The sequence below is a fragment of the Otolemur garnettii genome, unplaced genomic scaffold (genome assembly GCF_000181295.1).
Source record: "Otolemur garnettii isolate 467f Iridium unplaced genomic scaffold, OtoGar3 scaffold00002, whole genome shotgun sequence".
NCBI lineage: Eukaryota > Metazoa > Chordata > Mammalia > Primates > Galagidae > Otolemur > Otolemur garnettii.
In genome coordinates this window covers 47,069,071-47,084,494 of record NW_003852397.1, presented here as the reverse complement: position 1 = coordinate 47,084,494, position 15,424 = coordinate 47,069,071, and positions in this window count along the sequence as shown.

Sequence of the window (15,424 nt, the reverse complement as noted above, 5' to 3'; positions counted from 1 at the left end):
TTGTATCAATCTGACAAAGAGTTGATAACTAGAATCTACAGAGAACTCAAATTATTCAACAGAAAAAGAGTAAACAATCCCATGTACTCTGGGCAAGAGATATGAACAGAACCTTCTCTGACAAAGACAGACAAATGGTTAAAAAACATTTGAAATAATGCTCATCATCCCTGATCATCAGAAATGCAAATCAAAACCACACTGAGATATCATCTAACCCTAGTGAGCATAGCCCACATCACAAAGTCTCAAAGCTGCAGATGCCGGCATGAGTGTGGAGAACTCTGGTGGGACTGAAAACTAATACAACCTTTTTGGAAGGAAGTATGGAGAATCCTCAGAGAACTCAAATTAGACCTCCCATTTGCTCCTATAATCCCATTACTAGGCTTCTACCCAGAAGAAACAAAATCATCTTATCATAAGGACATTTGCATTAGACCATTTATCGCAGCTCAATTTACAATTGCCAAAATGTGGAAACAACCAACATGCCCACCACCCCAGGAACAGACTAACAGGCTATGGTATATGTATATCATGGAATACTATTCAGTTATTTAAAAAATGGAGACTTTACATCTTTTGTATTAATCTGGGTGGAGGTGAAACATATTCTTCTTAGTAAGGCATCATAAGAATGGAGAAGCAAGAGTCCAGTATACTCAATTCTAATATGAAGGCAGTAGATGATCTAATATAAGGGGTGGAGTAGGGGAATGAGGGATTGGGGAGCGGGTAGGAGGGAGGGCGATGAGGGGTTACAGCGTATGTCATACCTCTTAAGGATGGGACACATCATAAGAGGCTCTTTCCCTGACGACCACAATCTGTGTAACCTAATTCTTTGTACCCTCAATGAATCCCAAACAATAAAAAAAAAGTCTCATTTGCTATTTAACTTTCATGGTTTAAGATGCTATGCCAATAAATGGTAATTTATCAATTTGCAGAGAACTAAATATAATAGAATCATCATTTGCTTATACAGCAAATGTAGTTTAAGAAACAAAGTATGGTGAACCAAATAATTTCAGTAGGGTCTAAATGAGAAACAGAGGTAGAGAAAACTGAACTTAATTTCTGCTTCTTTGTATCTGGTTTCAAACACATCTTATTTCACAGGACAACCCTGAGTATGTTTGCAGTATGCAGATCTATATGCACTCTTAGGGCAGAGAATTGAGAGGCAGCAGGAGGTAGGCAATTAAAGAGGCAGAAAATAAATTTGATACTTGTAGGTGAAATTAATACTGGTATAGGAAATGAAATAGAGTTTTGATTAATGTAATTATCGTTTCAAATCCACTTATGATATAAATGCCCATGAAGCTAATACTAAAATATAATGTACCAGCCCCATACCCTTCCAGCTGTGTACTTTGTGTGCCCTGAGGTTTACATACAAGCCGTGTGCCTAAGTGTGTGCATTTCCAAACACATATGTGTCTGTGAAATAAACTTCTTCATTTCATGGAAAAATTAAGAGGTGATGAAATGCATTTTTATTTATTTATTTTTTGGCTGGGGCTGGGTTTGAACCCACCACCTCCGGTATATGGGGCTGGCGCCCTACTCCTTTGAGCCACAGGCGCCACCCTGAAATGCATTTTATTTATTTATATTTTTATTAAATCATAGCTGTGTACATTAATGCAATCATGGGGTACAATGTGCTGGTTTTATATACAATTTAAAATGTTTTCATCAAACCGGTTAACATAGCCTTCACAGCATTTTCTTTGTTATTGTGTTAAGACATTTATATTTTACACCTAGTAAATTTCAAATTTACCCTTGTAAGCTGCATGGTAGGTGTGGTCCCATCAATTACCCTCCCTCCACCCATCCTCCTCCTCCCCCTCCCCTCCCCTCCCTCTCCCTTTTCCCCTTCTTCTTGGGCTATAATTGGGTTATGGCTTTCATTAAAAAGCTATAAATTGGTTTCATAGTAAGACTGAGTACATGAAATACATTTTTAAATAAGAGCAGTTGTAATATTTTCTAAATTGAGAAGTTACAGGGACATTTCTATGTGTATAGTCAATAGCCCTTCCTAGATGAGTACATTTTGCTTTTTTATGAGTAGTTGATATGCAAGTCACTTCATAAATATGGACAATTTATTATATTTTTTGGTATTATCAATGACTAGCAAAGTGCTTCCATTCATCTAATTATCATTATTTGTTCAAAGAAGTCAGATGATATTTTAACAAAATATTAATCAAGACAATATTTTAATGAAATTAATTTGATATGTTGATATATTGCCCCCAGCTGTTAGAGTAGTGTGGGCATGGCTTGATTTGTGTGGTTTCGCTCATTTCAAGACAAGCAACCTTTGATTTTAAAAGCCTTCTTATTAAATCTACCATAAAAAAGCACACATAACAGCAACTATCATTTTTTGAGCATCTACTATGTACCAGAGTGTGGCTAGACATATGTGTAATTTTATTTAATCTATACAACAAATTACTACTAAAAAAGACACTATCAATTCACTATTGTAATTGAAGTGACTGAGGCTCAAAAACAGCCCAGAGAAGTCTCAGAACTAGTGGGTGATGAACTCAGAATTTAAATCAAGTTGTCTCATGTCAGAGCCTGTGTCTTTAATAATTGCATAAAATTGCTCTTCAAGCTAATTAAAAGAATAAATGTGTCAAGTACAAAAACCCAATAGAAATCTTTCTTGTTAAACATTATCAGTGTGCTTTATATCTTGCTAAAGCAGGAAGCAGAGCCATAGCTCATGCTTGGAGGATTTGTGTAGAACAGAGGTGCCCCCCAAGGGGGAGAGTGAGAGCAGACCCAGAGCCCTTGCTATCCTCCTGCCCAGATCTGTCCATGTCTGCCCACAGGCAGTGCCTTTTTCTAATACCAAGCAATACCTGAAATGAGCAAAAATATTCACATAGTCCACCTAATTCCTCTGCTTATTTTTAGACCTCTGTTAGGATATTTTTTGCAACTCAATTTGAGACTTTGGAAAAAAGATAAGAAGTTAATTGATGGCTCTATACTGAACCTCAGAGTCAAAGCATTCTATAATAGTCATACTCTTATTTCTAGATTTGATGTTCTAAACTGCCAAACTATCTTTGCTAGGTTTCAGACTAGCTTGCTGTCAGAAACTCTTAAAAATAAGCCCCAGTGATAACATTATTCTGTCTTCAGCTAATCAGAAGTACTGCTGGAGTTTACTGTTTGCTGTACCCAGTTTGTTATTTTCCATTTTTGCCTCAAAGGGAAGCCCAAACATGGAGGTTACAATCCCGCGTGTGAATCTTTATGCTACTAGAACTCATTTTTTCTAGTCCAAAGACAATATACTTTTCTACTCTGCATTTCAGGAAAGCATCCAGAATGTATCTACCAGCCTTCTGTGATATTTGAAATGCACAGGGAATGCAGTTGAATTTGCATTCAAATGCAACTTGAAAATAAAATATGAAATGCATATTAAACTCTTTCAGTATCTGCAAATAATTACTCACAACTAAATTTTTTAAAGCTTAGATAAAAAAAAAAAGACGAAAACAAAATAAGACAAAAAACTTGGAACCTATTCTTGAAGATTTTGTATCCCTAGATGTTTCAATAAGATTTAACCAAATCTGAAAACCAGTATTTAAAGTCTTTCTCACAAAAATGAGTGATGTATTTCTTTAGTCCACGACAGGGAAATTAAAATTTATACTTGGGAAAGGACAGCAAGAGAAGATAGTTAGAGGATGAGTTCCATGAGCACAAAATGTGTGGCCCAGAACTAGTCATGAAATACAGCATAAAATTAGGATTTTCTTTGTTTTCTCCTCCATTCCCCATCCTCCCCCATTTTATTCTACCATTCATTCATTTATTAAATATTCGTTGAACATCTATTACGCTTTAATCAGTGCGATGGAATAATGAAAAGAAAGAAACCTCATGGGGTATATATAGACTACTGGGAAGGGAATAAACACTCAACAAATAATTAGAACAGTAGATAACAAAGTATTAGGATGCCTACTAATAAGGAAAGTACGAGATGTATGACAGATTGGAAATTGTAGATTGAGGTCACGTTCTCAACCCAGCAGCAGGCTCCTGCCCTCTTAGCTACTTACAAGACTTTGGATATTGCCCGTTAAGTTTTAGACAGAGTGTGAATATATCATATGTGAGTATAGCAAATCATGAAGTGAAATAAATCCGTATACACTTCACCTGAGTAAGCTGTTTAGAATGGAGACGGAGAAGGGCATCGTCTAACAGTGCTAAGCCTAAGTTGGGGCCAAGACTGTGCTAGAGGCATCATCACTCGGGCTGAAGAGGCCAGTGCTCAGAGCTGTGCGGGAAGACCTGCCAGACATCAGGGACTGATCACTGCCCCATAGACTAGTGTCAGGGATGGTTTCCCCACTGTGGTTTCATGAAAAGGAGCTTCCTCATCTTATCCAGACTGACCTAGGAAATCTGCTGGATTCTCTGGCTCATCCTTGGAGTCTGTGCTTTTTTTCAGTTCCTGTTTCCTTGACTCTGCTCTCTGGACAACTAGAGTTGGAAAGAAGCAAAAGAAACTTTTAAGGAATCCAAGTGTTCCTGGTTTTTATTTTCAATTCCTGCTAGCCTTATGACAAAGCGGTTCATTACCAAGGTAGCAATTATAAGCCTAAACTGGACTTTTAGAAATTCTAGCCTAAAACATGTAGCCCTATGGAAATACGCTTTACATGGTCTGGGAGGACAGGATGAAATAAATGCCATTTAAGCAGAAACTTTAGAGCTAGCGAGAGTAGCCAAGTGAAGGAGAGGAGGAGGAATCCTTCCAGGCAGAAAGAATAGATTTATGAACATTTTCTGTTTTACGTGGGGGGGAAGCATAGTGTATTCATTAGACGGAAGGAGAGTGCAGCTGGAGCATGTTCAGAGACACAAGATGAGGCCCTTGGAGCCTCACGAGCAATCTTAAGCAGCTGTACTATGCTCTGCAGTAATAAGAAGCTCTTGGAAGAAGTTTTTGTTGAAAAGTGATCAGAAGAGGAGAGGCTCAAGCCGATAGGAGCAAGGTTCATGCCTTCCACCTTCATGCAAGAGAAACATTGGCATGCAAATGAACACGCATGCAGTATAGATAAACCCTGTGTATCCTCAGGCCGCCCCTGTCTCTTCAGAACTCACCATATTTCATGCCATTCATGGAGGATGATTTTCAACCCATGGACAAAGGAATAAAAAACAACTTGTGTCTCAAAGCTATGAATAATAGGGGAAGGTCTAGTCATTTCATCCAAAATAAGACGTGCTTATTTTTTGTGGAATAAAATATACAATTCCATTAGAATTTCAAAATAAGGATTCTTATGGGGAAAGTTCTTTATTGTTACTTCAGTTTTAAAGTAAAATTTAAATTCAATTTTTAAAAAGTGATATAAATTGTCATTTAGATTTAAGTGCTTTTCCATGATCATGTGTAATGAACTTGGCTAAGGAGCATAATTAGTATATGGAAATGTATTCAAATGATCATGAGAAGAATAGAATTAAATAATGATGGCTCATAATGCAAGGGGGGTTGCAGGGCATAACATTCATAATGATTTTCATTTTCAAGGCAATAATATTATTGAACATGAATACTTTTAGCATAACCATGTGACTTTAAGTCAGAAATTGATAAAAGTTTCCCATTTACATATTTTTGATAAAAATTGTATCTGTTCTCAGAAATATTTATTTTCCCAGAATTACAACTCTGGCACGAGCCAAGTGAAATTTGTATATAGATTCCCAGTGTGACTACTCTGTAACTCTTTTCAGTGATTCAAGTGAGAGAGAGCTTTTTAAAACATAAGTCCTGCCGACACAGTACTTTCCTACTGCCCAGCACTTTCCTAGATCCTCTGAAAACAGAAAACATGTCTTGTCCTCGCTTCCAAGAACTAATTATTCATTTGAATACTTAACTTGGCGAAAGTGGCTACAGTATGAAGATGAAAACATTCTGAAACTGTATCACCTCATTTCCTGATAAAGAACATTTTAAATTAAAGACCAAAGCAGTCTTAGCCACAAGAGAACCTTCCATTTACCTGGCATTTGATGATCTTTTCATTTAGTCCTGACAGCTCTTCCTTGTATCACTTCCGATCTCACTGCAGGGATAAAGTTAACATTACTTACCCTGGAATCCTCAGAGTGGAGTTAAAACTTATTTCTACTGACCCTTAAAGTAAATGTCCTTTCCCTCCCTGGAGACTGGTCACTTGTTGTATTGTCCAGCCTCAACCCAGAATCCCTTTTTTTTTTGAGGAGCTGCTTCCCCCTCTACTGTTGTGGTTCTGAGCCATGTTTCAATCTCAGTGCCACAGATATTGGTCACAAGTGTAGGCTCACTTATGCCATAAGCAAGCATGTGACTTAGCCTGAACTAGTCACTGTAACAATCCCGACATGCATTATTGCTGGTTCAGAAGTGGATATGCAATTAAACTAAAACAATAATAGCCCTTTCCCAAGCAGGTTGCCCTAGAATATGGCATAGAAGAATTCTATTTCCTTGGTCATGTAGTAGTAAGGTGGGATACCAAAGCTGTCCAGCACAATGGATTTAGACTGGTGAAGAAGATGGTGGGGAGAATGAAACTAACTAGCAATGAGAACAAAATGAGATGAGTGGGAAGGTGAAAGTGGCAGGGCCAGGAGGAAGAGTGAGGAAATAGTGCTAGCCAGCCACACAGTACATGTGTATATCCAGTGGAACTAGTTGTTTCTGGGATTAGATCTTTCTGCTCCTTCCCGTGATTTAGTTATGGGGATTAATATGTTCTCTATCTTTGCTTAAACTAACGCGAGTTGCGCTTCCTGGCTCATATGCCGTTGGGAATTAGCATGTAAAATGAGTAGCCATTGTAGCCCCTAGACTGGGTTGAATCCTTACGTAGAGGCTTGCTAGCTACTTAGTCCTTGGGGAAGTTATTTAACTTCTTGAGATAACAGATTTTTCATCTGTATAATGGCATTAAAGTGTTTCTGTCCTGTGTTATTAAAAGAATCACACAATGTAATGCACATGATATAGTTGATAAAGTGCTGAGCAGTAATGAAAAAGAATTAAAGAAATGATCTTTCTTTAAACCCTTGGTGTCTTTTTTTTTTTTTTCTGTGTCCTCAGAGCTTTCCATGGTCCTTTCCCACTGGCATTCTTGTGGAACTGCTCAGCTAGAGTTTGCAGAGGGATTGTGGAAATTTCTTCTCCAAGGGTGACCAGGCAGCTTTCCTCATGCAAACCACAAGCAGCAGTGGTGAGCTGCCCCCCTGAAGCCACCCCATGATGCTGCCTCCACGCCATCTTCCCTGTTTGCCTCTATTCTCTGATGACCTATGGCAATGTTATAGGAAACTCAACCAGGATAAAACTGAGTATAACAAATATATCAATCGATAATAAAAACTACTACAGAACATAAATTTGGAAGAAGATTTAGGGAAAATACTGGCAACCCAATTATTTTATAACTGAAGAAAGGAGGACAGAAAAGGAAAAAAATTAAACTGAAACTTTATGTATGTTTCCTTAATTAACTCATAATTCATTTTGGTAGCAAATAGTATTCCAAGTTTTGGTAGATGAGAAAACTGGATGTCAGAGAAGTCATCTGCCCGAGAACATGTGGCTGCCGGATATGAGAAGTAGCAGTGAGCCTCACTCCAGACACCAGACTCCTCCACGCAGACTGAGTTCCCAGTGGCAAAGTGACTGATGAATAGGAGTAAAAACTAATGTTAGTTATGTATCTTAGGAAGAGAGATCGTGCTTATAGAAGGCCTTCTTGGGAAAAATAGAATTTTCAGGATAAGAATGCAATCTAAAATTGCATCTGATAGAAATTTCTTAAGCTAAAAGAGTTAACATTTACTTTTGGTTCTCTTCCCCTTTGTTTTAGTGCCATGATTTTTTTTTTAAATATAAAATAAATTTCTCTTAAGAAATACCGCTCCTTCCATCTTGCTATTAAAGGCTACAAAATTGTGGCCGAATCTTTCAAAAGGACTAAATGAAATGTTGCCACTTGGAAAATGTAATGCCTCCTAGAAATAGGAAAGGTCTGTTTTAATTTCACTCTTTCTGAAGAAGGCAGTCACTTTCCAATTTAGCATTAAAAAAAAATCACTACTGTCCTATTGTTATACCAACAGCTGTGAAAAAAAATTAATCCATGCTAGCAGTTGGAATGGGAGTTGGGGGCTTGGGGATTCTTATAAGTAAAGACCTAGAATTTTACATTTTAGTCTTTTTGTCTCTCTGTCTCTCGCTCTCTCACCCTCTTTCGCTCCTGCCTCTCTCTCCTTCCATTCACCAACTCTGCCACCCCCACGCCCCACAGTTTTATGCTTTTCTATCAATAACTAACAACACCTAACAACATGTTTGGTTATGCAGATTCTCCAACGCATCTCAATAGTTTTCATGGATTCTCCTTTTCAGCTTCTTACTGTTTTGGGACAGTTAATTTTTCTATATATTGACCTATAGCTAGAATGTCATGTGCTCATCCCAAGGCAAAATTTCATCTTGCTTTACATGTTGAAATGGCCCATGTCTTTAATCTTATTAACAGCCATCATAGTCATCATTTGGATGCTTTTAGAATGAAGCATTTTATTTAGGGGGATTTTGAAACATCTTTTTATAAATTGACGTAGTGCTTTAAAAGGTTAGTCTCTGGAGTCAGATTTTCCTGGGCTTGAATTTTAACTTTCCCACTTTCAGCTGTGAGTCCTTCTGCTCATCATTTAATTACATCTATCATTACTTTCCTCACTTGTAAACTGAGAAATTAACAATATCTATATGCTAGGATTATTAGGAGAGTGAAATGACACTATCAATAGAAAACACTTAGCAACATGGCTAGAACCTAGATGTCCTCACTAAGAGTTAGCTCTCCTTCATCACTATCTTCTTCCTCATCATTATACTATGAGATGCTGATGAAAGAGATATATAAAATGAAAGAATGAGCAATATATAAAGTGAAAGAATGATATATCCTATCTTGGTTGTGCTGCTGTAACAGTAAGAATGGGTAATTTACAAATAACAAAAGTTGAATTCTTACAGTTCTGGGGCTGGAAAGTCTATGATCAAGGCACCAGCAGATTTGGTGTCTGGTGAAGGCTGCTTTAAGATGACCTTGTTGCTACATCCTCTGGATGGATGGAACGAATACCATAGCCTCACATGGTGGAAAGTGGAAGCACAAAAAACTGCTGCATGAGGCTTTAACACTATTCAAAAGTGGGAGCCCCGTGAATTAATCTCTTCCTAAAGGCCCACCTCTAAATACTGTCACATTGATGATTAAGTTTCATCATAAATTTTACTGGGGACACTAACATTCAAACCATAGCATGTATAAATCATTCTAAGAAGAGTTTTCCAAGATTGACTTTTCTGGTAATTTAAAGCTGTTCTAAGGATTTGTGCTACTATCAAAAGCTGGCAGTGTGGCTGCAACTTGCAAATTGCTGCCCAGCACTTCTAGCTGATGATGCAGTGACATGCGTGCTTGACAGAGACATGGGTACCCTGTAAGGGCACCGTGACTTTTGGAAATGCAGCATGTCACACAGCCTCATGAAGACAGAGCCAAAGCATCCCTTGGCTCTCTGAACAGCACACATCTACATTGTAAGTTCAGCTTTGAGTTACCACCTCTTTAGCTGTTGCAGATGGAGTAAAAATTCATGAAAACCCCATCTCACTAAATTGCAAAAGCAAAAGTGTTGAAAGGGATGGAAGCTCTTTTATAGAAAACAATGAATGTAAAAGTCTCCAGTAAGTCATGATCCTGTCAAAGCCATTGAGCAAACATTTCCCAAGTACCTGCTACATTCAGGCACTAGGCCTGGCCCTGTGGAGCCAATGGACCACAAGAGAGTGTCTTAGGCCTCAGAAAACTTAGAATGGTGAGTGAAGTGAGAAGAGAAAGGCCTTTGAAAAGGGGGTATCAGTCACCTTTGCTATAATAATGCTGAACAGCAAATCTTCCAAAATCAGTGATTTAAAACAACAAACTGAATAGTATGTGCATGACCCAGAGTTTTTCAATCTTTTGCTCATTAATACCCCTGTAAGAAGCCTTTTGAAATATTTGTTTCTAATCATTCCCTCCCAAAGTAAAATTTAACTATGTCAAACATATTGTATTAGGTACTCTATATATGTACATAAGTGCTTTATACATAAAAAGTAAGAGTTTTTTCACCTTCCAAGTGCCAATTTTCATCCCACTGTGAGCAACACTGGTCCTTTAATAATGCATGATCTACCATATCTTGGAGGGTTCAGAAGAAACTTCTATAGACTGTAATACATAGGTTATACCTTGGGTGTAACAAGAGTTTCTCAAATAAAGAAGAGGGAAGTACATTCTAACAAGTGGGAATAGCAGAGGTACCAATGGGTGAAAGAACTTTCTGTACTTTGGAAACTACCAGAGTGGCTGGAATCTTGGACTGAAGTCAGGACCTGGTGTGAGAGAAAGTTAGAGAGGTTGGCGTGTTATGAATCAGAGCCATGGTGAGCAGCTCACCATAAAATCAACATTTAATTTCATAGTTTTTTTCTCAACTTTTTTTTTTTTTTCTTTTTTGCCCGCTTACACTCTGGTCATGGAAACAACTTTGCATGTGAGAACAACTGCCTCTCACTTTAGCCTTTAAAATGCTCCCACAATTGAAGGGGAGGGCTCCTTCCAGCAATGAGGCTAGCAACTGAGGTTTTAAAACTGCAGTTCTCCTTCTGAATAGGTCAGCTGGGAAATCAAGGGAAATGAATCATTGAAAACAGCTGTGTGGGTTGAGCATGCTTTGGCAGTTGGCCATTGTTTGCCAGTAAAAGTAGCAGTAGAAATCAACCTGTATTGAATGTTACTCATACATCTGCTCGACCAATGATGAATTAGTTAAAAGCTGACTTAAAGATTCTTTGCAAATTTCCTATTAACAAGAAAGCCTATATCACAGACAGAGAGAGATTAAATCTGCCCATCAGTTTGTAATATTTATGTCAACTCTCTGTCTTCCATCTCTGCAGCTTTAGCAAGTAAAGATATGATGCCATAAAGTCATGTATGTATTCTTCTTGGTTTGATTTTTGGTATGTTCATATTTTCTAAACCAAAAATTTGGATAATGTGAAAATATGAGCTTCTCTAAGTGGTCAGAAATAAAACAGTAAATCTGAACCAAAGACTTTTCCAGAAAGTTCTGCACATGAAGTCACCAAAGTTTAGGCTAACCTGAGACTTAGTAAAAAACAATCATGTTACAAAATATTGAAATAATTCCCTGACCTACATGTAATTAATTTCCATGGAAATGTTTTCACTTTAGCAAACAGAAAAAAATTTCTTTACTGAGTATTTGCAAAATTAAATTTCAAAGCCTGTCTTTAGGTTTAGTTCCCATAACCCAACATGGATTTGATTTGTGACAGGCTCACATGGTCTATGTTTTTGTGACATATGGAGAAACAGGAAGTCCAGAACTACTAAATACAGGCCCTTCTGCAGACATAATGTAATTATGCTCAGATGGGATATTCACTCTTCTGGGTTTTATTAAGAGTTCTCTAATTAATTAAAAAATGACAGATGTCATTGCTGAATTTTTAGTCTCTTGAGGTAAGGCATCATTTTCAGGGCATGGTACCATCTTAGTGAAAATGATCCATTAATACCATGTTAAACAGGGACAAATAATAAAATCGGGCACCTGTGAGCCTAGCTAAGCATCACAGATGAAACTAAATCCAAACTCATTTTCTATTTTTTTTTTTTATTTCTTATAGCATAACTGTGTACATTAATGTAATTGTGGGGTACAGTGTGCTGTTTTCATATACATTTTGAAATACTCTCATCAAACTGGTTAATATAACCTTCATGTCCTTTTCTTAGTTATTGAGTTAAAACATTCATACTCTGCTTTTAGAACGATTCACTTGTACCCTTGTAAGATAAACCACAGAGGTGACCCCACCAATCACCCCCCCATCCAGCCCCTCACCTCCTCCTCCCACCCCCTTCCCATATTCTAAGGCTATAATTAGGTTATGACATTCCTATAAAAGCTATGAATTAGTTTCAAAGTAGGGCTGTGTACATTGGATACTTTTTCTTCCATTCTTGAGATACTTTGCTAAGAAGAACATTTTCTAATTCCATTCATATAAACATGAAGGAGGTAAAGTCTCCATCTTTCTTTAGGGCTGCATGGTATTCCATGGTGTACATGTATCACAATTTATTGATCCATTCATGGGTCAATGGGCATTTGGGCTTCTTCCATGATCTAGCCAAACTCATTTTCAATGCATACATTTCCCTGGTTTAGAGGCCCCAGTCTGGGTGAGGCTTTCCCATCCCAGGAACTCCCTCTTGTAACCACCAGCACCATCATTCTTGGATATCAGCACTACAGCCTTCTTCCTTTTCACTATCAATGCTCTTTTGACAGTGGAAATAATCTGTCAGTGGAATTCTGAATTCCTGACAGTGGAATTCAGGTCTGAGGTATAAATTTTAGTCTTCATCAGCCTATTTTACAAAGAGAATCACAAAGTTCTGGGGACTGGAGGGGACTAGAAAACTAGGCCAATCTATACCTCTATTCTTTCTCTCAGCAAAGAGGAAGTCAGATAGTGACTACATTTTAAGTACAGAACACCTTTGATATGTATTGAATTTTGAAAATTAGCAGATTTGCTGTGTACCACAACAAATTGTTCATGTGGGATTTTTTTTCCTCTTGGCTTATTTTTATCAACAGGAGAAGTGGGTTTATAGGGAAATTAATGAAGCTTAAAGATTTTTCCAACACCATGACAGACACTCTACCTATGTCTTCATTGTCATCTTTCTGTAACATTTCGGAAGTACTATATTGTACCTGTAAGTAGACCACCCTCTTTTTCTACTCCCACACGCCTTCTGTCATAATGTCCCATATATCAAATGTTCCTGGAGTAGTCATGGGTATTTTCAGTTTCCAGCTAAGACTGAGTCTAGCCAAGCATTTATATGGTTGCTGACATAGTTGAGTATGTTTGAGATAGCTATTCCAGTGGAAGAATGGCTTACTAGAAATTGTTCCTTGACCCTTGAGATAGTTTATCCTGTCTAGTACCTTTGTCGTGAAAGAGTTGGGAGACACCTTGAACTAAAGACACCAACTAAGACACACCCACATTACTGCCCCCACAGAAACAAAGATAATAAGTATTTGTTGCTCTGAGTAGTAGTTTTAGAGTAGAGTGATATTAATATATCAGAGAAGAAAAGAGATAGTTTAATCATCTTCCTGAGCCCACCCTTTTGGATAACAAGAAAGCAATAGTATTTTGCCTGATGAAATATCATAATAAATAATATCTCAAATAATAATGTTGAGAATCCAGTTCCTTATGTCTTTTTATGTTCCAATATGTGGTCCTAGGGATACTCATGAATTAGTATATATTTGTCCTTAGTAATTGACAAATAATTTGTAATACTAAGGAATTTGTATTATTCTAAAATCAGTTTGTATATAAATCCAGATGAAACACATATGAAATATATGAGCTCTTTTTCATTGAAAACTAGACAGATGTTATAAGCTAAAATTATAGACAATTTTATTTTTTAAAAAATTATATTAAGAGATTTAGGTATATTTTCAATAAAATTAAAAAATGTTAGCATTAAATAAATTTTAGCATAAAATATTAATATTAATTACATTTTGCTTTATAACTTAGTGTGCAATTTTAAACATTTTAGAATGAAATAACTTCTTATATGTAAAATAATTTATTTTTTAAGTTTTTACATTGATTTTAATTTACTCATGATAAAAAATTATCATATTTGTTTACTTGTAATACAATTACTTTTTTATCCTTTAAATGAAGAGAACAAAATTATGTCAAAATTTTTATTATTTATGTAGAGATTTTCGTGAAATTAAGATAGGATAAATTTTATGAAGTAAAGATATAAAATGTTATGAGTTATATATGTCTTTATTTGGTTGTTTACTTAAACTTGGCTGGTACCATAACACAAAAGCCAGAAATACACACTGATAATTAAATTCAGTAATGTTTAGTATTACTTGTCCTTTAAAAGCTAAAGGACCATAATTTTCAAGTTTGTAATAAAGATAAGAGGATGAAATGTATTTCAATTAACAATTTGTTATTTCAGTTTCTAATTGTAAAATATTTAGATATATGTTATGTGGGCCTCACAGGTATTTTTACTCCAAGTCCTGCAAATGGTAGAGGCAAGTGTGCCTTTCCTTACAACTCCATTTTAAAATTTCAACATCACCCCCCAGCCCTCCAAATTTACATCTTCAATCTCCTACAACTCCTTTTCTACAAAGCTTTTATCAAAGTTTCACAACCTATATATTCTGTTCATTTATTGTCTCATTTTCTTTACTAAAATGTAAGATTAATAACAAGGATTCATATTTTTTGTTTGTTTCACTGCTATATTCTCGGTTCCCAGAACAAACTATGACACATACTTGGAAATCAACGAATTCATTTATTTATTCATCTTCAATCAGAAAAAAATGTTCATTGAATACCTTCTGTGTCCCAGACACTGTTGAAATCTATTAATTGGTATTAAAAAGTAAAAATAGAAAAATAAGAAGATCTAGTATATTTTTAATTAGAGAAATTAATGAGGTGATCTCATCCCAGATCTATGCAGTTTTTTTAAAAGAGGAATGGAAGAGTACAAAACACCAGCCACTCCCACCTCCCACCAGGGGATTCCATTCAACCACTGAGTATAAACCCCAAAATCTTTGTCACCCATTCCAGAATACAAGAAGTGACTCACAAATTTTTTAATCCCTCTTGGCACCAAGGGTGTCTCTAGGTCCACATACTTAACTGTTGCCTCAGGAATCATCTCAGAGTAAAGATGGGTGTGAACTAATGTGAAACACAAAGTTGCTGTGTCTGACTGCAAAGGCTTTTATGTTTAATTTCTTTTTCCTCCTACAAAGGGGATTTACACACATACAACAGACATCAGAGGCGATTTGCAAGTAAATAAGGTCTTACATGTTACTTATGTACTTTTACCTACTGGAATAAAAACTGAGCTTATTTTTGAAACTAAGTACAATATTATCATCACCTCTTTTTGTAGCAGTACGAGTAGTATTATTTTTGAAAACAAAACAAACTAGAAATCTTGAGTTCTATTTTTTGCTCTGCCACTATTACCATGTGGCCTTGGGAAAGATGCTAGAGATTACATATGAAAATGACTGGCTCTATTAATGATGGAGAATGTTCATGAACTTTCAAAATTGAAATAACATATTTGTAATTAAATCTACCTACAATTTATATTGAATA